Here is a 26,498-nt window from a genome sequence, read left to right as displayed (position 1 = left end):
AACTGCTGTATCAAAAGAAATGTTGAATTGTGTCATCTGAGGACACACATCACGAAGAAGTTTCTGAGAATGCTTCTGTCTAGATTTTATGTGAAGATATTCCCGTTTCCAACGAAATCCTTACAGCTATCCAAATATCCACTTGCAGATTCTACAAAAAAAGTGTTTCCAAACTGCTGTATCAAAAGAAATGTTGAATTATGTCATCTGAGGACACACATCACGAAGAAGTTTCTGAGAATGCTTCTGTCTAGATTTTATGTGAAGATATTCCCGTTTCCAACGAAATCGTTAGAGCTATCCATATATCCACTTACAGATTCTACAAAAAGAGTGTTTCCAAACTGCTGCATCAAAAGACACGTTGAACTCTCTTAGTTGAGGACACACATCACAAAGAAGTTTCTGAGAATGCTTCTGCCTAGATATTATAGGAAGATATTCCTGTTTCCAACGATATCGTTAAAGCAATCCAAATATCCACATACAGATTCCACAAAAAGAGTGTTTCAAAACTGCTCTATCAATAGAAAGTTTCACCTCTGTTACTTGAGTACATACACCACAAAGAAGTTTCAGAGAATTCTTCTGTCTAGTTTTTATGGGAAGATATTTCTTTTTTCACGGTAGGCATCAAAGCGCTCCAAATGTCCAAATCCAGATACAACAAAAAGAGTGTTTCAAAGCTGCACTATGAAAGGGACTGTTCAACACTGTGACTAGAATGCAGACATCACAAAGCAGTTTCTGAGAATGTTTCTGTCTACATTTTATATGAAGATATTCCCGTTTCCAACGAAATCCACAAAGCTATCCAAATATCCACTTGCAGATTCTACAAAAACCGTGTTTCCAACCTGCTCCATCAAACGAAATGTTCAGCTCTGTTAGTTGAGGACACACATCACACAGAAGTTTCTGCGAACGCTTCTCTGTAGTTTTTATGGGAAGATATTTCCTTTTTCACAGTAGGCCTCAAAGCGCTCGAAATGTCCACTTCCAGATACTACAGAAAGAGTGCTTCAAACCTGCTCTATGAAAGGGAATGTTCAACCCTGTGACTTAAAAGCAAACATCACGAAGAAGCTTCTGAGAATGCTGCTGTGTACATTTTATATGTAATCCCGCTTCCAACGAAATCCTCAAAGCTATCCAAATATCCTCTTGCAGATTCCACAAAAAGAGTGTTTCAAACCTGCTCTAAGAAAGGGAATGTTCAACTCTGTGATTTGAATGCAGATATCACAGAGTACTTTCTGAGAGTGCTTGTGTCTAGGTTTTATATGAAGATATTCCCGTTTCCAACGAAATCCTTACAGCTATCCAAATATCCACTTGCAGATTCTACAAAAAAAGTGTTTCCAAACTGCTGTATCAAAAGAAATGTTTAATTATGTCATCTGAGGACACACATCACGAAGAAGTTTCTGAGAATGCTTCTGTCTAGATTTTATGTGAAGATATTCCCGTTTCCAACGAAATCGTTAGAGCTATCCATATATCCACTTACAGATCCTACAAAAAGAGTGTTTCCAAACTGCTGCATCAAAAGACACGTTGAACTCTCTTAGTTGAGGACACACATCACAAAGAAGTTTCTGAGAATGCTTCTGCCTAGATATTATAGGAAGATATTCCTGTTTCCAACGATATCGTTAAAGCAATCCAAATATCCACATACAGATTCCACAAAAAGAGTGTTTCAAAACTGCTCTATCAATAGAAACGTTCACCTCTGTTACTTGAGTACATACACCACAAAGAAGTTTCAGAGAATTCTTCTGTCTAGTTTTTATGGGAAGATATTTCTTTTTTCACGGTAGGCATCAAAGCGCTCCAAATGTCCAAATCCAGATACAACAAAAAGAGTGTTTCAAAGCTGCTCTATGAAAGGGAATGTTCAACTCTGTGACTAGAATGCAGACATCACAAAGCAGTTTCTGAGAATGTTTCTGTCTACATTTTATATGAAGATATTCCCGTTTCCAACGAAATCCACAAAGCTATCCAAATATCCACTTGCAGATTCTACAAAAACCGTGTTTCCAACCTGCTCCATCAAACGAAATGTTCAGCTCTGTTAGTTGAGGACCCACATCACACACAAGTTTCTGCGAACGCTTCTGTGTAGTTTTTATGGGAAGATATTTCCTTTTTCACAGTAGGCCTCAAAGCGCTCGAAATGTCCACTTCCAGATACTACAGAAAGAGTGTTTCAAACCTGCTCTATGAAAGGGAATGTTCAACCCTGTGACTTAAAAGCAAACATCACGAAGAAGCTTCTGAGAATGATGCTGTGTACATTTTATATGTAATCCCGCTTCCAACGAAATCCTCAAAGCTATCCAAATATCCTCTTGCAGATTCCACAAAAAGAGTGTTTCAAACCTGCTCTAAGAAAGGGAATGTTCAACTCTGTGATTTGAATGCAGATTTCACAGAGTAGTTTCTGAGAGTGCTTTTGTCTAGGTTTTACATGAAGATATTCCCGTTTCCAACGAAATCCTTACAGCTATCCAAATATCCACTTGCAGATTCTACAAAAAAAGTGTTTCCAAACTGCTGTATCAAAAGAAATGTTGAATTGTGTCTTCTGAGGACACACATCACGAAGAAGTTTCTGAGAATTCTTCTGTCTAGATTTTATATGCAGATATTCCCGTTTCCAACGAAATCTTTAGAGCTATCCATATATCCACTTACAGATTCTACAAAAAGAGTGTTTCCAAACTGCTGCATCAAAAGACAGGTTGAACTCTCTTAGTTGAGGACACACATCACAAAGAAGTTTCTGAGAATGCTTCTGCCTAGATTTTATAGGAAGTTTTTCCTGTTTCCAACGATGTCGTTAAAGAAATCCAAATATCCACATACAGATTTCACAAAAAGAGTGTTTCAAAACTGCTCTATCAATAGAAACGTTCACCTCTGTTACTTGAGTACATACACCACAAAGAAGTTTCAGAGAATTCTTCTGTCTAGTTTTTATGGGAAGATATTTCTTTTTTCACGGTAGGCATCAAAGCGCTCCAAATGTCCAAATCCAGATACAACAAAAAGAGTGTTTCAAAGCTGCTCTATGAAAGGGAATGTTCAACTCTGTGACTAGAATGCAGACATCACAAAGCAGTTTCTGAGAATGTTTCTATCTACATTTTATATGAAGATATTCGCGTTTCCAACGAAATCCACAAAGCTATCCAAATATCCACTTGCAGATTCTACAAAAACCGTGTTTCCAACCTGCTCCATCAAACGAAATGTTCAGCTCTGTTAGTTGAGGACACACATCACACACAAGTTTCTGCGAACGCTTCTGTGTAGTTTTTATGGGAAGATATTTCCTTTTTCACAGTAGGCCTCAAAGCGCTCGAAATGTCCACTTCCAGATACTACAGAAAGAGTGTTTCAAACCTGCTCTATGAAAGGGAATGTTCAACCCTGTGACTTAAAAGCAAACATCACGAAGAAGCTTCTGAGAATGCTGCTGTGTACATTTTATATGTAATCCCGCTTCCAACGAAATCCTCAAAGCTATCCAAATATCCTCTTGCAGATTCCACAAAAAGAGTGTTTCAAACCTGCTCTAAGAAAGAGAATGTTCAACTCTGTGATTTGAATGCAGATTTCACAGACTAGTTTCTGAGAGTGCTTTTGTCTAGGTTTTACATGAAGATATTCCCGTTTCCAACGAAATCCTTACAGCTATCCAAATATCCACTTGCAGATTCTACAAAAAAAGTGTTTCGAAACTGCTGTATCAAAAGAAATGTTGAATTGTGTCATCTGAGGACACACATCATGAAGAAGTTTCTGAGAATTCTTCTGTCTAGATTTTATAGGCAGATATTCCCGTTTCCAACGAAATCTTTAGAGCTATCCATATATCCACTTACAGATTCTACAAAAAGAGTGTTTCCAAACTGCTGCATCAAAAGACAGGTTGAACTCTCTTAGTTGAGGACACACATCACAAAGAAGTTTCTGAGAATGCTTCTGCCTAGATTTTATAGGAAGTTATTCCTGTTTCCAACGATGTCGTTAAAGAAATCCAAATATCCACATACAGATTCCACAAAAAGAGTGTTTCAAAACTGCTCTATCAATAGAAAGTTTCACGTCTGTTACTTGAGTACATACACCACAAAGAAGTTTCAGAGAATTCTTCTGTCTAGTTTTTATGGGAAGATATTTCTTTTTTCACGGTAGGCATCAAAGCGCTCCAAATGTCCAAATCCAGATACAACAAAAAGAGTGTTTCAAAGCTGCACTATGAAAGGGAATGTTCAACTCTGTGACTAGAATGCAGACATCACAAAGCAGTTTCTGAGAATGTTTCTGTCTACATTTTATATGAAGATATTCCCGTTTCCAACGAAATCCACAAAGCTATCCAAATATCCACTTGCAGATTCTACAAAAACCGTGTTTCCAACCTGCTCCATCAAACGAAATGTTCAGCTCTGTTAGTTGAGGACACACATCACACACAAGTTTCTGCGAACGCTTCTCTGTAGTTTTTATGGGAAGATATTTCCTTTTTCACAGTAGGCCTCAAAGCGATCGAAATGTCCACTTCCAGATACTACAGAAAGAGTGTTTCAAACCTGCTCTATGAAAGGGAATGTTCAACCCTGTGACTTAAAAGCAAACATCACGAAGAAGCTTCTGAGAATGCTGCTGTGTACATTTTATATGTAATCCCGCTTCCAACGAAATCCTCAAAGCTATCCAAATATCCTCTTGCAGATTCCACAAAAAGAGTGTTTCAAACCTGCTCTAAGAAAGGGAATGTTCAACTCTGTGATTTGAATGCAGATTTCACAGACTAGTTTCTGAGAGTGCTTTTGTCTAGGTTTTACATGAAGATATTCCCGTTTCCAACGAAATCCTTACAGCTATCCAAATATCCACTTGCAGATTCTACAAAAAAAGTGTTTCCAAACTGCTGTATCAAAAGAAATGTTGAATTGTGTCATCTGAGGACACACATCATGAAGAAGTTTCTGAGAATTCTTCTGTCTAGATTTTATAGGCAGATATTCCCGTTTCCAACGAAATCTTTAGAGCTATCCATATATCCACTTACAGATTCTACAAAAAGAGTGTTTCCAAACTGCTGCATCAAAAGACAGGTTGAACTCTCTTAGTTGAGGACACACATCACAAAGAAGTTTCTGAGAATGCTTCTGCCTAGATTTTATAGGAAGTTATTCCTGTTTCCAACGATGTCGTTAAAGAAATCCAAATATCCACATACAGATTCCACAAAAAGAGTGTTTCAAAACTGCTCTATCAATAGAAAGTTTCACCTCTGTTACTTGAGTACATACACCACAAAGAAGTTTCAGAGAATTCTTCTGTCTAGTTTTTATGGGAAGATATTTCTTTTTTCACGGTAGGCATCAAAGCGCTCCAAATGTCCAAATCCAGATACAACAAAAAGAGTGTTTCAAAGCTGCACTATGAAAGGGAATGTTCAACTCTGTGACTAGAATGCAGACATCACAAAGCAGTTTCTGAGAACGTTTCTGTCTACATTTTATATGAAGATATTCCCGTTTCCAACGAAATCCACAAAGCTATCCAAATATCCACTTGCAGATTCTACAAAAACCGTGTTTCCAACCTGCTCCATCAAACGAAATGTTCAGCTCTGTTAGTTGAGGACACACATCACACACAAGTTTCTGCGAACGCTTCTCTGTAGTTTTTATGGGAAGATATTTCCTTTTTCACAGTAGGCCTCAAAGCGCTCGAAATGTCCACTTCCAGATACTACAGAAAGAGTCTTTCAAACCTGCTCTATGAAAGGGAATGTTCAACCCTGTGACTTAAAAGCAAACATCACGAAGAAGCTTCTGAGAATGATGCTGTGTACATTATATATGTAATCCCGCTTCCAACGAAATCCTCAAAGCTTTCCAAATATCCTCTTGCAGATTCCACAAAAAGAGTGTTTCAAACCTGCTCTAAGAAAGGGAATGTTCAACTCTGTGATTTGAATGCAGATTTCACAGAGTAGTTTCTGAGAGTGCTTGTGTCTAGGTTTTCTATGAAGATATTCCCGTTTCCAACGAAATCCTTACAGCTATCCAAATATCCACTTGCAGATTCTACAAAAAAAGTGTTTCCAAACTGCTGTATCAAAAGAAATGTTGAATTATGTCATCTGAGGACACACATCACGAAGAAGTTTCTGAGAATGCTTCTGCCTAGATTTTATAGGAAGATATTCCTGTTTCCAACGATATCGATAAAGCAATCCAAATATTCACTTACAGATTCTAAAAAAAGAATGTTTCAAAACTACTCTATCACTAGAAATCTTCACCTCGTTACTTGAGTATATACACCACAAAGAAGTTTCAGAGAATTCTTCTGTCTAGTTTTTATGGGAAGATATTCCTTTTTTAACGGTACGCATCAAAGCGCTCCAAATGTCCAAATCCAGATACAACAAACAGAGTGTTTCAAAGCTCCTCTATGATAGGGAATGTTCAACTCTGTGACTTGAATGCAGACATCACAAAGCAGTTTCTGAGAATGTTTCTGTCTACATTTTATATGAAGGTATTCCAGTTTCCAATGAAATCCACAAAGCTATCCAAATATCCACTTGCAGATTCCACAAAAAGCGTGTTTCCAAACTGCTCCATCAAACGAAATGTTCAGCTCTGTTAGTTGAGGACACACATCACACACAAGTTTCTGCGAACGCTTCTGTCTAGTTTTTATGGGAAGATATTTCCTTTTTCACAATAGGCCTCAAAGCGCTCGAAATGTCCACTTCCAGATACTACAGAAAGAGTGTTTCAAACCTGCTCTATGAAAGGGAATGTTCAACTCTGTGGCTTAAAAGCAAACATCACGAAGAAGCTTCTGAGAATGCTGCTGTGTACTTTTTAGATGTAATCCCGTTTCCAACGAAATCCTCAAAGATATCCAAATATCCTCTTGCAGATTCCAGAAAAAGAGTGTTTCAAACCTGCTCTAAGAAAGGGAATGTTCAACTCTGTGATTTGAATGCAGATATCACAGAGTAGTTTCGGAGAGTGCTTTTGTATAAGTTTTATATGAAGATATTCCCGTTTCCAACGAAATCCTTACAGCTATCCAAATATCCACTTGCAGATTCTACAAAAAAAGTGTTTCCAAAGTGCATATCAAAAGAAATGTTGAATTCTGTCATCTGAGGACACACATCACGAAGAAGTTTCTGAGAATGCTTCTGTCTAGATTTTATATGAAGATATTCCCGTTTCCAATGAAATCGTTAGAGCTATCCATATATCCACTTACAGATTCTACAAAAAGTGTGTTTCCAGACTGCTGCATCAAAAGACAGGTTGAAATCTCTTAGTTGAGGACACACATCACAAAGAAGTTTCTGAGAATGCTTCTGCCTAGATTTTATAGGAAGATATTCCTCTGTACAATGATATCACAAAGCAATCCAAATATCCACATACAGATTCCACAAAAAGAGTGTTTCAAAACTGCTCTATCAATTGAAAGCTTCACCTCTGTTACTTGAGTACATACACCACAAAGAAGTTTCAGAGAATTCTTCTGTCTAGTTTTTATGGGAAGATATTTCTTTTCTCACGGTATTCATCAAAGCGCTCCAAATGTCCAAATCCAGATACAACAAAAAGAGTGTTTCAAAGCTGCAGTATGAAAGGGAATGTACAACTCTGTGACTAGAATGCAGACATCACAAAGCAGTTTCTGAGAATGTTTCTGTTTACATTTTATAGGAAGATATTCCGTTTCCAATGAAATCCACAAAGCTATCCAAATATCCACTTGCAGATTCTACAAAAAGCGTGTTTCCAACCTGCTCCATCAAACGAAATGTTCAGCTCTGTTAGTTGAGGACACACATCACAAACAAGTTTCTGCAAACGCTTCTGTCTAGTTTTTATGGGAAGATATTTCCTTTTTCACAGTAGGCCTCAAAGCGCTCGAAATGTCCACTTCCAGATACTACAGAAAGAGTGTTTCAAACCTGCTCTATGAAAGGGAATGTTCAACCCTGTGACTTAAAAGCAAACATCACGAAGAAGCTTCTGAGAATGATGCTGTGTACATTTTATATGTAATCCCGCTTCCAACGAAATCCTCAAAGCTATCCAAATATCCTCTTGCAGATTCCACAAAAAGAGTGTTTCAAACCTGCTCTAAGAAAGGGAATGTTCAACTCTGTGATTTGAATGCAGATATCACAGAGTACTTTCTGAGAGTGCTTGTGTCTAGGTTTTCTATGAAGATATTCCCGTTTCCAACGAAATCCTTACAGCTATCCAAATATCCACTTGCAGATTCTACAAAAAAAGTGTTTCCAAACTGCTGTATCAAAAGAAATGTTGAATTATGTCATCTGAGGACACACATCACGAAGAAGTTTCTGAGAATGCTTCTGTCTAGATTTTATGTGAAGATATTCCCGTTTCCAACGAAATCGTTAGAGCTATCCATATATCCACTTACAGATTCTACAAAAAGAGTGTTTCCAAACTGCTGCATCAAAAGACACGTTGAACTCTCTTAGTTGAGGACACACATCACAAAGAAGTTTCTGAGAATGCTTCTGCCTAGATATTATAGGAAGATATTCCTGTTTCCAACGATATCGTTAAAGCAATCCAAATATCCACATACAGATTCCACAAAAAGAGTGTTTCAAAACTGCTCTATCAATAGAAACGTTCACCTCTGTTACTTGAGTACATACACCACAAAGAAGTTTCAGAGAATTCTTCTGTCTAGTTTTTATGGGAAGATATTTCTTTTTTCACGGTAGGCATCAAAGCGCTCCAAATGTCCAAATCCAGATACAACAAAAAGAGTGTTTCAAAGCTGCTCTATGAAAGGGAATGTTCAACTCTGTGACTAGAATGCAGACATCACAAAGCAGTTTCTGAGAATGTTTCTGTCTACATTTTATATGAAGATATTCCCGTTTCCAACGAAATCCACAAAGCTATCCAAATATCCACTTGCAGATTCTACAAAAACCGTGTTTCCAACCTGCTCCATCAAACGAAATGTTCAGCTCTGTTAGTTGAGGACACACATCACACACAAGTTTCTGCGAACGCTTCTGTGTAGTTTTTATGGGAAGATATTTCCTTTTTCACAGTAGGCCTCAAAGCGCTCGAAATGTCCACTTCCAGATACTACAGAAAGAGTGTTTCAAACCTGCTCTATGAAAGGGAATGTTCAACCCTGTGACTTAAAAGCAAACATCACGAAGAAGCTTCTGAGAGTGCTGCTGTGTACATTTTATATGTAATCCCGCTTCCAACGAAATCCTCAAAGCTATCCAAATATCCTCTTGCAGATTCCACAAAAAGAGTGTTTCAAACCTGCTCTAAGAAAGGGAATGTTCAACTCTGTGATTTGAATGCAGATTTCACAGAGTAGTTTCTGAGAGTGCTTTTGTCTAGGTTTTACATGAAGATATTCCCGTTTCCAACGAAATCCTTACAGCTATCCAAATATCCACTTGCAGATTCTACAAAAAAAGTGTTTCCAAACTGCTGTATCAAAAGAAATGTTGAATTGTGTCATCTGAGGACACACATCACGAAGAAGTTTCTGAGAATTCTTCTGTCTAGATTTTATATGCAGATATTCCCGTTTCCAACGAAATCTTTAGAGCTATCCATATATCCACTTACAGATTCTACAAAAAGAGTGTTTCCAAACTGCTGCATCAAAAGACAGGTTGAACTCTCTTAGTTGAGGACACACATCACAAAGAAGTTTCTGAGAATGCTTCTGCCTAGATTTTATAGGAAGTTATTCCTGTTTCCAACGATGTCGTTAAAGAAATCCAAATATCCACATACAGATTTCACAAAAAGAGTGTTTCAAAACTGCTCTATCAATAGAAACGTTCACCTCTGTTACTTGAGTACATACACCACAAAGAAGTTTCAGAGAATTCTTCTGTCTAGTTTTTATGGGAAGATATTTCTTTTTTCACGGTAGGCATCAAAGCGCTCCAAATGTCCAAATCCAGATACAACAAAAAGAGTGTTTCAAAGCTGCTCTATGAAAGGGAATGTTCAACTCTGTGACTAGAATGCAGACATCACAAAGCAGTTTCTGAGAATGTTTCTATCTACATTTTATATGAAGATATTCCCGTTTCCAACGAAATCCACAAAGCTATCCAAATATCCACTTGCAGATTCTACAAAAACCGTGTTTAAAACCTGCTCCATCAAACGAAATGTTCAGCTCTGTTAGTTGAGGACACACATCACACACAAGTTTCTGCGAACGCTTCTGTGTAGTTTTTATGGGAAGATATTTCCTTTTTCACAGTAGGCCTCAAAGCGCTCGAAATGTCCACTTCCAGATACTACAGAAAGAGTGTTTCAAACCTGCTCTATGAAAGGGAATGTTCAACCCTGTGACTTAAAAGCAAACATCACGAAGAAGCTTCTGAGAATGCTGCTGTGTACATTTTATATGTAATCCCGCTTCCAACGAAATCCTCAAAGCTATCCAAATATCCTCTTGCAGATTCCACAAAAAGAGTGTTTCAAACCTGCTCTAAGAAAGGGAATGTTCAACTCTGTGATTTGAATGCAGATATCACAGAGTAGTTTCTGAGAGTGCTTGTGTCTAGCTTTTATATGAAGATATTCCCGTTTCCAACGAAATCCTTACAGCTATCCAAATATCCACTTGCAGATTCTACAAAAAAAGTGTTTCCAAACTGCTGTATCAAAAGAAATGTTGAATTGTGTCATCTGAGGACACACATCACGAAGAAGTTTCTGAGAATGCTTCTGTCTAGATTTTATGTGAAGATATTCCCGTTTCCAACGAAATCCTTACAGCTATCCAAATATCCACTTGCAGATTCTACAAAAAAAGTGTTTCCAAACTGCTGTATCAAAAGAAATGTTGAATTATGTCATCTGAGGACACACATCACGAAGAAGTTTCTGAGAATGCTTCTGTCTAGATTTTATGTGAAGATATTCCCGTTTCCAACGAAATCGTTAGAGCTATCCATATATCCACTTACAGATTCTACAAAAAGAGTGTTTCCAAACTGCTGCATCAAAAGACACGTTGAACTCTCTTAGTTGAGGACACACATCACAAAGAAGTTTCTGAGAATGCTTCTGCCTAGATATTATAGGAAGATATTCCTGTTTCCAACGATATCGTTAAAGCAATCCAAATATCCACATACAGATTCCACAAAAAGAGTGTTTCAAAACTGCTCTATCAATAGAAACGTTCACCTCTGTTACTTGAGTACATACACCACAAAGAAGTTTCAGAGAATTCTTCTGTCTAGTTTTTATGGGAAGATATTTCTTTTTTCACGGTAGGCATCAAAGCGCCCCAAATGTCCAAATCCAGATACAACAAAAAGAGTGTTTCAAAGCTGCTCTATGAAAGGGAATGTTCAACTCTGTGACTAGAATGCAGACATCACAAAGCAGTTTCTGAGAATGTTTCTGTCTACATTTTATATGAAGATATTCCCGTTTCCAACGAAATCCACAAAGCTATCCAAATATCCACTTGCAGATTCTACAAAAACCGTGTTTCCAACCTGCTCCATCAAACGAAATGTTCAGCTCTGTTAGTTGAGGACACACATCACACACAAGTTTCTGCGAACGCTTCTCTGTAGTTTTTATGGGAAGATATTTCCTTTTTCACAGTAGGCCTCAAAGCGCTCGAAATGTCCACTTCCAGATACTACAGAAAGAGTGTTTCAAACCTGCTCTATGAAAGGGAATGTTCAACCCTGTGACTTAAAAGCAAACATCACGAAGAAGCTTCTGAGAGTGCTGCTGTGTACATTTTATATGTAATCCCGCTTCCAACGAAATCCTCAAAGCTATCCAAATATCCTCTTGCAGATTCCACAAAAAGAGTGTTTCAAACCTGCTCTAAGAAAGGGAATGTTCAACTCTGTGATTTGAATGCAGATTTCACAGACTAGTTTCTGAGAGTGCTTTTGTCTAGGTTTTACATGAAGATATTCCCGTTTCCAACGAAATCCTTACAGCTATCCAAATATCCACTTGCAGATTCTACAAAAAAAGTGTTTCCAAACTGCTGTATCAAAAGAAATGTTGAATTGTGTCATCTGAGGACACACATCACGAAGAAGTTTCTGAGAATTCTTCTGTCTAGATTTTATATGCAGATATTCCCGTTTCCAACGAAATCTTTAGAGCTATCCATATATCCACTTACAGATTCTACAAAAAGAGTGTTTCCAAACTGCTGCATCAAAAGACAGGTTGAACTCTCTTAGTTGAGGACACACATCACAAAGAAGTTTCTGAGAATGCTTCTGCCTAGATTTTATAGGAAGTTATTCCTGTTTCCAACGATGTCGTTAAAGAAATCCAAATATCCACATACAGATTTCACAAAAAGAGTGTTTCAAAACTGCTCTATCAATAGAAAGTTTCACCTCTGTTACTTGAGTACATACACCACAAAGAAGTTTCAGAGAATTCTTCTGTCTAGTTTTTATGGGAAGATATTTCTTTTTTCACGGTAGGCATCAAAGCGCTCCAAAAGTCCAAATCCAGATACAACAAAAAGAGTGTTTCAAAGCTGCACTATGAAAGGGAATGTTCAACACTGTGACTAGAATGCAGACATCACAAAGCAGTTTCTGAGAATGTTTCTGTCTACATTTTATATGAAGATATTCCCGTTTCCAACGAAATCCACAAAGCTATCCAAATATCCACTTGCAGATTCTACAAAAACCGTGTTTCCAACCTGCTCCATCAAACGAAATGTTCAGCTCTGTTAGTTGAGGACACACATCACACACAAGTTTCTGCGAACGCTTCTCTGTAGTTTTTATGGGAAGATATTTCCTTTTTCACAGTAGGCCTCAAAGCGCTCGAAATGTCCACTTCCAGATACTACAGAAAGAGTGTTTCAAACCTGCTCTATGAAAGGGAATGTTCAACCCTGTGACTTAAAAGCAAACATCACGAAGAAGCTTCTGAGAATGATGCTGTGTACATTTTATATGTAATCCCGCTTCCAACGAAATCCTCAAAGCTATCCAAATATCCTCTTGCAGATTCCACAAAAAGAGTGTTTCAAACCTGCTCTAAGAAAGGGAATGTTCAACTCTGTGATTTGAATGCAGATATCACAGAGTACTTTTTGAGAGTGCTTGTGTCTAGGTTTTATATGAAGATATTCCCGTTTCCGACGAAATCCTTACAGCTATCCAAATATCCACTTGCAGATTCTACAAAAAAAGTGTTTCCAAACTGCTGTATCAAAAGAAATGTTGAATTATGTCATCTGAGGACACACATCACGAAGAAGTTTCTGAGAATGCTTCTGTCTAGATTTTATGTGAAGATATTCCCGTTTCCAACGAAATCGTTAGAGCTATCCATATATCCACTTACAGATTCTACAAAAAGAGTGTTTCCAAACTGCTGCATCAAAAGACACGTTGAACTCTCTTAGTTGAGGACACACATCACAAAGAAGTTTCTGAGAATGCTTCTGCCTAGATATTATAGGAAGATATTCCTGTTTCCAACTATATCGTTAAAGCAATCCAAATATCCACATACAGATTCCACAAAAAGAGTGTTTCAAAACTGCTCTATCAATAGAAACGTTCACCTCTGTTACTTGAGTACATACACCACAAAGAAGTTTCAGAGAATTCTTCTGTCTAGTTTTTATGGGAAGATATTTCTTTTTTCACGGTAGGCATCAAAGCGCTCCAAATGTCCAAATCCAGATACAACAAAAAGAGTGTTTCAAAGCTGCTCTATGAAAGGGAATGTTCAACTCTGTGACTAGAATGCAGACATCACAAAGCAGTTTCTGAGAATGTTTCTGTCTACATTTTATATGAAGATATTCCCGTTTCCAACGAAATCCACAAAGCTATCCAAATATCCACTTGCAGATTCTACAAAAACCGTGTTTCCAACCTGCGCCATCAAACGAAATGTTCAGCTCTGTTAGTTGAGGACACACATCACACACAAGTTTCTGCGAACGCTTCTCTGTAGTTTTTATGGGAAGATATTTCCTTTTTCACAGTAGGCCTCAAAGCGCTCGAAATGTCCACTTCCAGATACTACAGAAAGAGTGTTTCAAACCTGCTCTATGAAAGGGAATGTTCAACCCTGTGACTTAAAAGCAAACATCACGAAGAAGCTTCTGAGAATGATGCTGTGTACATTTTATATGTAATCCCGCTTCCAACGAAATCCTCAAAGCTTTCCAAATATCCTCTTGCAGATTCCACAAAAAGAGTGTTTCAAACCTGCTCTAAGAAAGGGAATGTTCAACTCTGTGATTTGAATGCAGATTTCACAGACTAGTTTCTGAGAGTGCTTTTGTCTAGGTTTTACATGAAGATATTCCCGTTTCCAACGAAATCCTTACAGCTATCCAAATATCCACTTGCAGATTCTACAAAAAAAGTGTTTCCAAACTGCTGTATCAAAAGAAATGTTGAATTGTGTCATCTGAGGACACACATCACGAAGAAGTTTCTGAGAATTCTTCTGTCTAGATTTTATATGCAGATATTCCCGTTTCCAACGAAATCTTTAGAGCTATCCATATATCCACTTACAGATTCTACAAAAAGAGTGTTTCCAAACTGCTGCATCAAAAGACAGGTTGAACTCTCTTAGTTGAGGACACACATCACAAAGAAGTTTCTGAGAATGCTTCTGCCTAGATTTTATAGGAAGTTATTCCTGTTTCCAACGATGTCGTTAAAGAAATCCAAATATCCACATACAGATTTCACAAAAAGAGTGTTTCAAAACTGCTCTATCAATAGAAAGTTTCACCTCTGTTACTTGAGTACATACACCACAAAGAAGTTTCAGAGAATTCTTCTGTCTAGTTTTTATGGGAAGATATTTCTTTTTTCACGGTAGGCATCAAAGCGCTCCAAAAGTCCAAATCCAGATACAACAAAAAGAGTGTTTCAAAGCTGCACTATGAAAGGGAATGTTCAACACTGTGACTAGAATGCAGACATCACAAAGCAGTTTCTGAGAATGTTTCTGTCTACATTTTATATGAAGATATTCCCGTTTCCAACGAAATCCACAAAGCTATCCAAATATCCACTTGCAGATTCTACAAAAACCGTGTTTCCAACCTGCTCCATCAAACGAAATGTTCAGCTCTGTTAGTTGAGGACACACATCACACACAAGTTTCTGCGAACGCTTCTCTGTAGTTTTTATGGGAAGATATTTCCTTTTTCACAGTAGGCCTCAAAGCGCTCGAAATGTCCACTTCCAGATACTACAGAAAGAGTGTTTCAAACCTGCTCTATGAAAGGGAATGTTCAACCCTGTGACTTAAAAGCAAACATCACGAAGAAGCTTCTGAGAATGATGCTGTGTACATTTTATATGTAATCCCGCTTCCAACGAAATCCTCAAAGCTATCCAAATATCCTCTTGCAGATTCCACAAAAAGAGTGTTTCAAACCTGCTCTAAGAAAGGGAATGTTCAACTCTGTGATTTGAATGCAGATATCACAGAGTACTTTTTGAGAGTGCTTGTGTCTAGGTTTTATATGAAGATATTCCCGTTTCCGACGAAATCCTTACAGCTATCCAAATATCCACTTGCAGATTCTACAAAAAAAGTGTTTCCAAACTGCTGTATCAAAAGAAATGTTGAATTATGTCATCTGAGGACACACATCACGAAGAAGTTTCTGAGAATGCTTCTGTCTAGATTTTATGTGAAGATATTCCCGTTTCCAACGAAATCGTTAGAGCTATCCATATATCCACTTACAGATTCTACAAAAAGAGTGTTTCCAAACTGCTGCATCAAAAGACACGTTGAACTCTCTTAGTTGAGGACACACATCACAAAGAAGTTTCTGAGAATGCTTCTGCCTAGATATTATAGGAAGATATTCCTGTTTCCAAATATATCGTTAAAGCAATCCAAATATCCACATACAGATTCCACAAAAAGAGTGTTTCAAAACTGCTCTATCAATAGAAACGTTCAACTCTGTTACTTGAGTACATACACCACAAAGAAGTTTCAGAGAATTCTTCTGTCTAGTTTTTATGGGAAGATATTTCTTTTTTCACGGTAGGCATCAAAGCGCTCCAAATGTCCAAATCCAGATACAACAAAAAGAGTGTTTCAAAGCTGCTCTATGAAAGGGAATGTTCAACTCTGTGACTAGAATGCAGACATCACAAAGCAGTTTCTGAGAATGTTTCTGTCTACATTTTATATGAAGATATTCCCGTTTCCAACGAAATCCACAAAGCTATCCAAATATCCACTTGCAGATTCTACAAAAACCGTGTTTCCAACCTGCGCCATCAAACGAAATGTTCAGCTCTGTTAGTTGAGGACACACATCACACACAAGTTTCTGCGAACGCTTCTCTGTAGTTTTTATGGGAAGATATTTCCTTTTTCACAGTAGGCCTCAAAGCGCTCGAAATGTCCACTTCCAGATACTACAGAAAGAGTGTTTCAAACCTGCTCTATGAAAGGGAATGTTCAACCCTGTGACTTAAAAGCAAACATCACGAAGAAGCTTCTGAGAATGATGCTGTGTACATTTTATATGTAATCCCGCTTCCAACGAAATCCTCAAAGCTATCCAAATATCCTCTTGCAGATTCCACAAAAAGAGTGTTTCAAACCTGCTCTAAGAAAGGGAATGTTCAACTCTGTGATTTGAATGCAGATTTCACAGACTAGTTTCTGAGAGTGCTTTTGTCTAGGTTTTACATGAAGATATTCCCGTTTCCAACGAAATCCTTACAGCTATCCAAATATCCACTTGCAGATTCTACAAAAAAAGTGTTTCCAAACTGCTGTATCAAAAGAAATGTTGAATTGTGTCATCTGAGGACACACATCACGAAGAAGTTTCTGAGAATTCTTCTGTCTAGATTTTATATGCAGATATTCCCGTTTCCAACGAAATCTTTAGAGCTATCCATATATCCACTTACAGATTCTACAAAAAGAGTGTTTCCAAACTGCTGCTTCAAAAGACAGGTTGAACTCTCTTAGTTGAGGACACACATCACAAAGAAGTTTCTGAGAATGCTTCTGCCTAGATTTTATAGGAAGTTATTCCTGTTTCCAACGATGTCGTTAAAGAAATCCAAATATCCACATACAGATTCCACAAAAAGAGTGTTTCAAAACTGCTCTATCAATAGAAAGTTTCACCTCTGTTACTTGAGTACATACACCACAAAGAAGTTTCAGAGAATTCTTCTGTCTAGTTTTTATGGGAAGATATTTCTTTTTTCACGGTAGGCATCAAAGCGCTCCAAATGTCCAAATCCAGATACAACAAAAAGAGTGTTTCAAAGCTGCACTATGAAAGGGAATGTTCAACACTGTGACTAGAATGCAGACATCACAAAGCAGTTTCTGAGAATGTTTCTGTCTACATTTTATATGAAGATATTCCCGTTTCCAACGAAATCCACAAAGCTATCCAAATATCCACTTGCAGATTCTACAAAAACCGTGTTTCCAACCTGCTCCATCAAACGAAATGTTCAGCTCTGTTAGTTGAGGACACACATCACACACAAGTTTCTGCGAACGCTTCTCTGTACTTTTTATGGGAAGATATTTCCTTTTTCACAAAAGGCCTCAAAGCGCTCGAAATGTCCACTTCCAGATACTACAGAAAGAGTGTTTCAAACCTGCTCTATGAAAGGGAATGTTCAACCCTGTGACTTAAAAGCAAACATCACGAAGAAGCTTCTGAGAATGCTGCTGTGTACATTTTATATGTAATCCCGCTTCCAACGAAATCCTCAAAGCTATCCAAATATCCTCTTGCAGATTCCACAAAAAGAGTGTTTCAAACCTGCTCTAAGAAAGGGAATGTTCAACTCTGTGATTTGAATGCAGATTTCACAGACTAGTTTCTGAGAGTGCTTTTGTCTAGGTTTTACATGAAGATATTCCCGTTTCCAACGAAATCCTTACAGCTATCCAAATATCCACTTGCAGATGCTACAAAAAAAGTGTTTCCAAACTGCTGTATGGAAAGAAATGTTGAATTGTGTCATCTGAGGACACACATCACGAAGAAGTTTCTGAGAATTCTTCTGTCTAGATTTTATATGCAGATATTCCCGTGTCCAACGAAATCTTTAGAGCTATCCATATATCCACTTACAGATTCTACAAAAAGAGTGTTTCCAAACTGCTGCATCAAAAGACAGGTTGAACTCTCTTAGTTGAGGACACACATCACAAAGAAGTTTCTGAGAATGCTTCTGCCTAGATTTTATAGGAAGTTATTCCTGTTTCCAACGATGTCGTTAAAGAAATCCAAATATCCACATACAGATTTCACAAAAAGAGTGTTTCAAAACTGCTCTATCAATAGAAAGTTGCACCTCTGTTACTTGAGTACATACACCACAAAGAAGTTTCAGAGAATTCTTCTGTCTAGTTTTTATGGGAAGATATTTCTTTTTTCACGGTAGGCATCAAAGCGCTCCAAATGTCCAAATCCAGATACAACAAAAAGAGTGTTTCAAAGCTGCACTATGAAAGGGAATGTTCAACACTGTGACTAGAATGCAGACATCACAAAGCAGTTTCTGAGAATGTTTCTGTCTACATTTTATATGAAGATATTCCCGTTTCCAACGAAATCCACAAAGCTATCCAAATATCCACTTGCAGATTCTACAAAAACCGTGTTTCCAACCTGCTCCATCAAACGAAATGTTCAGCTCTGTTAGTTGAGGACACACATCACACACAAGTTTCTGCGAACGCTTCTGTCTAGTTTTTATGGGAAGATATTTCCTTTATCACAATAGGCCTCAAAGCGCACGAAATGTCCACTTCCAGATACTACAGAAAGAGTGTTTCAAACCTGCTCTATGAAAGGGAATGTTCAACTCTGTGACTTAAAAGCAAACATCACGAAGAAGCTTCTGAGAATGCTGCTGTGTACTTTTTAGATGATGTAATCCCTTTTCCAACGAAATACTCAAAGCTATCCAAATATCCTCTTGCAGATTCCACAAAAAGAGTGTTTCAAACCTGCTCTAAGAAAGGGAATGTTCAACTCTGTGATTTGAATGCAGATTTCACAGACTAGTTTCTGAGAGTGCTTTTGTCTAGGTTTTACATGAAGATATTCCCGTTTCCAATGAAATCCTTACAGCTATCCAAATATCCACTTGCAGATTCTACAAAAATGTGTTTCCAAACTGCTGTATCAAAAGAAATGTTGAATTGTATCATCTGAGGACACACATCACGAAGAAGTTTCTGAGAATTCTTCTGTCTAGATTTTATATGCAGATATTCCCATTTCCAACGAAATCGTTAGAGCTATCCATATATCCACTTACAGATCCTACAAAAAGAGTGTTTCCAAACTGCTGCATCAAAAGACAGGTTGAAGTCCCTTAGTTGAGGACACACATCACAAAGAAGTTTCTGAGAATGCTTCTGCCCAGATTTTATCGGAAGATATTCCTGTTTCCAACGATGTCGTTAAAGCAATCCAAATATCCACATACAGATTCCACAAAAAGAGTGTTTCAAAACTGCTCTATCAATAGAAAGTTTCACCTATGTTACTTGAGTACATACACCACAAAGAAGTTTCAGAGAATTCTTCTGTCTAGTTTTTATGGGAAGATATTTCTTTTTTCACGGTAGACATCAAAGCGCTCCAAATGTCCAAATCCAGATACAACAAAAAGAGTGTTTCAAAGCTGCACTATGAAAGGGAATGTTCAACTCTGTGACTAGAATGCAGACATCACAAAGCAGTTTCTGAGAACGTTTCTGTCTACATTTTATATGAAGTTATTCCCGTTTCCAACGAAATCCACAAAGCTATCCAAATATCCACTTGCAGATTCTACAAAAACCGTGTTTCCAACCTGCTCCATCAAACGAAATGTTCAGCTCTGTTAGTTGAGGACACACATCACAAAGAAGTTTCTGCGAAAGCTTCTGTGTAGTTTTTATGGGAAGATATTTCCTTTTTCACAATAGGCCTCAAAGCGCTCGAAATGTCCACTTCCAGATACTACAGAAAGAGTGTTTCAAACCTGCTCTATGAAAGGGAATGTTCAACTCTGTGGCTTAAAAGCAAACATCACGAAGAAGCTTCTGAGAATGCTGCTGTGTACTTTTTAGATGTAATCCCGTTTCCAACGAAATCCTCAAAGATATCCAAATATCCTCTTGCAGATTCCAGAAAAAGAGTGTTTCAAACCTGCTCTAAGAAAGGGAATGTTCAACTCTGTGATTTGAATGCAGATATCACAGAGTAGTTTCTGAGAGTGCTTGTGTCTAGGTTTTCTATGAAGATATTCCCGTTTCCAACGAAATCCTTAGAGCTATCCAAATATCCACTTGCAGATTCTACAAAAAAAGTGTTTAGAAACTGCTGTATCAAAAGAAATGTTGAATTCTGTCATCTGAGGACACACATCACGAAGAAGTTTCTGAGAATGCTTCTGCCTAGATTTTATAGGAAGATATTCCTGTTTCCAATGATATCGTTAAAGCAATCCAAATATCCACTTGCAGATTCTACAAAAAGCGTGTTTCCAAACTGCTCCTTCAAACGAAATGTTCAGCTCTGTTAGTTGAGGACACACACCACAAAGAAGTTTCAGAGAATTCTTCTGTCTAGTTTTTATGGGAAGATATTTCTTTTTTCACGGTAGGCATCAAAGCGCTCCAAATGTCCAAATCCAGATACAACAAAAAGAGTGTTTCAAAGCTGCACTATGAAAGGGAATGTTCAACTCTGTGACTAGAATGCAGACATCACAAAGCAGTTTCTGAGAATGTTTCTGTCTACATTTTATATGAAGATATTCCCGTTTCCAACGAAATCCACAAAGCTATCCAAATATCCACTTGCAGATTCTACAAAAACCGTGTTTCCAACCTGCTCCATCAAACGAAATGTTCAGCTCTGTTAGTTGAGGACACACATCACACACAAGTTTCTGCGAACGCTTCTGTCTACTTTTTATGGGAAGATATTTCCTTTTTCACAGTAGGCCTCAAAGCGCTCGAAATGTCCACTTCCAGATACTACAGAAAGAGTGTTTCAAACCTGCTCTATGAAAGGGAATGTTCAACCCTGTGACTTAAAAGCAAACATCACGAAGAAGCTTCTGAGAATGCTGCTGTGTACATTTTATATGTAATCCCGCTTCCAACGAAATCGTCAAAGCTATCCAAATATCCTCTTGCAGATTCCACAAAAAGAGTGTTTCAAACCTGCTCTAAGAAAGGGAATGTTCAACTCTGTGATTTGAATGCAGATATCACAGAGTAGTTTCTGAGAGTGCTTGTGTCTAGGTTTTATATGAAGATATTCCCGTTTCCAACGAAATCCTTACAGCTATCCAAATATCCACTTGCAGATTCTACAAAAAAAGTGTTTCCAAACTGCTGTATCAAAAGAAATGTTGAATTATGTCATCTGAGGACACACATCACGAAGAAGTTTCTGAGAATGCTTCTGCCTAGATTTTATAGGAAGATATTCCTGTTTCCAATGATATCGTTAAAGCAATCCAAATATCCACATACAGATTCCACAAAAAGAGTGTTTCAAAACTGCTCTATCAATAGAAAGGTTCACCTCTGTTACTTGAGTACATACACCGCAAAGAAGTTTCAGAGAATTCTTCTGTCTAGTTTTAATGGGAAGATATTTCTTTTTTCACGGTAGGCATCAAAGTGCTCCAAATGTCCAAATCCAGATACAACAAAAAGAGTGTTTCAAAGCTGCTCTATGAAAGGGAATGTTCAACTCTGTGACTTGAATGCACACATCACAAAGCTGTTTCTGAGAATCTTTCTGTCTACAATTTATATGAAGATATTCCCGTTTCCAACGAAATCCACAAAGCTATCCAAATATCCACTTGCACATTCTACAAAAAGCGTGTTTCCAAACTGCTCCATCAAACGAAATGTTCAGCTCTGTTAGTTGAGGACACACATCACACACAAGTTTCTGCGAACGCTTCTGTCTAGTTTTTATGGGAAGATATTTCCTTTATCACAATAGGCCTCAAAGCGCACGAAATGTCCACTTCCAGATACTACAGAAAGAGTGTTTCAAACCTGCTCTATGAAAGGGAATGTTCAACTCTGTGACTTAAAAGCAAACATCACGAAGAAGCTTCTGAGAATGCTGCTGTGTACTTTTTAGATGATGTAATCCCTTTTCCAACGAAATACTCAAAGCTATCCAAATATCCTCTTGCAGATTCCACAAAAAGAGTGTTTCAAACCTGCTCTAAGAAAGGGAATGTTCAACTCTGTGATTTGAATGCAGATTTCACAGACTAGTTTCTGAGAGTGCTTTTGTCTAGGTTTTACATGAAGATATTCCCGTTTCCAACGAAATCCTTACAGCTATCCAAATATCCACTTGCAGATTCTACAAAAATGTGTTTCCAAACTGCTGTATCAAAAGAAATGTTGAATTGTATCATCTGAGGACACACATCACGAAGAAGTTTCTGAGAATGCTTCTGTCTAGATTTTATATGCAGATATTCCCATTTCCAACGAAATCTTTAGAGCTATCCATATATCCACTTACAGATCCTACAAAAAGAGTGTTTCCAAACTGCTGCATCAAAAGACAGGTTGAAGTCCCTTAGTTGAGGACACACATCACAAAGAAGTTTCTGAGAATGCTTCTGCCCAGATTTTATAGGAAGATATTCCTGTTTCCAACGATGTCGTTAAAGCAATCCAAATATCCACATACAGATTCCAAAAAAAGAGTGTTTCAAAACTGCTCTATCAATACCAAGGTTCACCTCTGTTACTTGAGTACATACACCACAAAGAAGTTTCAGAGAACTCTTCTGTCTAGTTTTTATGGGAAGATATTTCTTTTTTCACGGTAGGCATCAAAGCGCTCCAAATGTCCAAATCCAGATACAACAAAAAGAGTGTTTCAAAGCTGCACTATGAAAGGGAATGTTCAACACTGTGACTAGAATGCAGACATCACAAAGCAGTTTCTGAGAATGTTTCTGTCTACATTTTATATGAAGATATTCCCGTTTCCAACGAAATCCACAAAGCTATCCAAATATCCACTTGCAGATTCTACAAAAACCGCGTTTCCAACCTGCTCCATCAAACGAAATGTTCAGCTCTGTTAGTTGAGGACACACATCACACACAAGTTTCTGCGAACGCTTCTGTCTAGTTTTTATGGGAAGATATTTCCTTTTTCACAGTAGGCCTCAAAGCGCTCGAAATGTCCACTTCCAGATACTACAGAAAGAGTGTTTCAAACCTGGTCTATGAAAGGGAATGTTCAACACTGTGACTTAAAAGCAAACATCACGAAGAAGCTTCTGAGAATGATGCTGTGTACATTTCATATGTAATCCCGCTTCCAACGAAATCCTCAAAGCTATCCAAATATCCTCTTGCAGATTCCACAAAAAGAGTGTTTCAAACCTGCTCTAAGAAAGGGAATGTTCAACTCTGTGATTTGAATGCAGATATCACAGAGTACTTTCTGAGAGTGCTTGTGTCTAGGTTTTATATGAAGATATTCCCGTTTCCAACGAAATCCTTACAGCTATCCAAATATCCACTTGCAGATTCTACAAAAAAAGTGTTTCCAAACTGCTGTATCAAAAGAAATGTTGAATTATGTCATCTGAGGACACACATCACGAAGAAGTTTCTGAGAATGCTTCTGTCTAGATTTTATGTGAAGATATTCCCGTTTCCAACGAAATCGTTAGAGCTATCCATATATCCACTTACAGATCCTACAAAAAGAGTGTTTCCAAACTGCTGCATCAAAAGACACGTTGAACTCTCTTAGTTGAGGACACACATCACAAAGAAGTTTCTGAGAATGCTTCTGCCTAGATATTATAGGAAGATATTCCTGTTTCCAACGATATCGTTAAAGCAATCCAAATATCCACATACAGATTCCACAAAAAGAGTGTTTCAAAACTGCTCTATCAATAGAAAGGTTCACCTCTGTTACTTGAGTACACACACCACAAAGAAGTTTCAGAGAATTCTTCTGTCTAGTTTTTATGGGAAGATATTTCCTTTATCACAATAGGCCTCAAAGCGCACGAAATGTCCACTTCCAGATACTACAGAAAGAATGTTTCAAGCCTGCTCTATGAAAGGGAATGTTCAACTCTGTGACTTAAAAGCAAACATCACGAAGAAGCTTCTGAGAATGCTGCTGTGTACATTTTATATGTAATCCCGCTTCCAACGAAATCCTCAAACTATCCAAATATCCTCTTGCAGATTCCACAAAAAGAGTGTTTCAAACCTGCTCTAAGAAAGGGAATGTTCAACTCTGTGATTTGAATGCAGATATCACAGAGTACTTTCTGAGAGTGCTTGTGTCTAGGTTTTATATGAAGATATTCCCGTTTCCAACGAAATCCTTACAGCTATCCAAATATCCACTTGCAGATTCTACAAAAAAAGTGTTTCCAAACTGCTGTATCAAAAGAAATGTTGAATTGTGTCATCTGAGGACACACATCACGAAGAAGTTTCTGAGAATTCTTCTGTCTAGATTTTGTATGCAGATATTCCCGTTTCCAACGAAATCTTTAGAGCTATCCATATATCCACTTACAGATTCTACAAAAAGAGTGTTTCCAAACTGCTGCATCAAAAGACAGGTTGAACTCTCTTAGTTGAGGACACACATCACAAAGAAGTTTCTGAGAATGCTTCTGCCTAGATTTTATAGGAAGTTATTCCTGTTTCCAACGATGTCGTTAAAGAAATCCAAATATCCACATACAGATTTCACAAAAAGAGTGTTTCAAAACTGCTCTATCAATAGAAAGTTTCACCTCTGTTACTTGAGTACATACACCACAAAGAAGTTTCAGAGAATTCTTCTGTCTAGTTTTTATGGGAAGATATTTCTTTTTTCACGGTAGGCATCAAAGCGCTCCAAAAGTCCAAATCCAGATACAACAAAAAGAGTGTTTCAAAGCTGCACTATGAAAGGGAATGTTCAACACTGTGACTAGAATGCAGACATCACAAAGCAGTTTCTGAGAATGTTTCTGTCTACATTTTATATGAAGATATTCCCGTTTCCAACGAAATCCACAAAGCTATCCAAATATCCACTTGCAGATTCTACAAAAACCGTGTTTCCAACCTGCTCCATCAAACGAAATGTTCAGCTCTGTTAGTTGAGGACACACATCACACACAAGTTTCTGCGAACGCTTCTCTGTAGTTTTTATGGGAAGATATTTCCTTTTTCACAGTAGGCCTCAAAGCGCTCGAAATGTCCACTTCCAGATACTACAGAAAGAGTGTTTCAAACCTGCTCTATGAAAGGGAATGTTCAACCCTGTGACTTAAAAGCAAACATCACGAAGAAGCTTCTGAGAATGATGCTGTGTACATTTTATATGTAATCCCGCTTCCAACGAAATCCTCAAAGCTATCCAAATATCCTCTTGCAGATTCCACAAAAAGAGTGTTTCAAACCTGCTCTAAGAAAGGGAATGTTCAACTCTGTGATTTGAATGCAGATATCACAGAGTACTTTTTGAGAGTGCTTGTGTCTAGGTTTTATATGAAGATATTCCCGTTTCCGACGAAATCCTTACAGCTATCCAAATATCCACTTGCAGATTCTACAAAAAAAGTGTTTCCAAACTGCTGTATCAAAAGAAATGTTGAATTATGTCATCTGAGGACACACATCACGAAGAAGTTTCTGAGAATGCTTCTGTCTAGATTTTATGTGAAGATATTCCCGTTTCCAACGAAATCGTTAGAGCTATCCATATATCCACTTACAGATTCTACAAAAAGAGTGTTTCCAAACTGCTGCATCAAAAGACACGTTGAACTCTCTTAGTTGAGGACACACATCACAAAGAAGTTTCTGAGAATGCTTCTGCCTAGATATTATAGGAAGATATTCCTGTTTCCAACTATATCGTTAAAGCAATCCAAATATCCACATACAGATTCCACAAAAAGAGTGTTTCAAAACTGCTCTATCAATAGAAACGTTCACCTCTGTTACTTGAGTACATACACCACAAAGAAGTTTCAGAGAATTCTTCTGTCTAGTTTTTATGGGAAGATATTTCTTTTTTCACGGTAGGCATCAAAGCGCTCCAAATGTCCAAATCCAGATACAACAAAAAGAGTGTTTCAAAGCTGCTCTATGAAAGGGAATGTTCAACTCTGTGACTAGAATGCAGACATCACAAAGCAGTTTCTGAGAATGTTTCTGTCTACATTTTATATGAAGATATTCCCGTTTCCAACGAAATCCACAAAGCTATCCAAATATCCACTTGCAGATTCTACAAAAACCGTGTTTCCAACCTGCGCCATCAAACGAAATGTTCAGCTCTGTTAGTTGAGGACACACATCACACACAAGTTTCTGCGAACGCTTCTCTGTA

Source organism: Pan troglodytes, chromosome 13 (assembly GCF_028858775.2).
Source record: "Pan troglodytes isolate AG18354 chromosome 13, NHGRI_mPanTro3-v2.0_pri, whole genome shotgun sequence".
NCBI lineage: Eukaryota > Metazoa > Chordata > Mammalia > Primates > Hominidae > Pan > Pan troglodytes.
Note: the sequence above shows the minus strand (reverse complement) of the source record.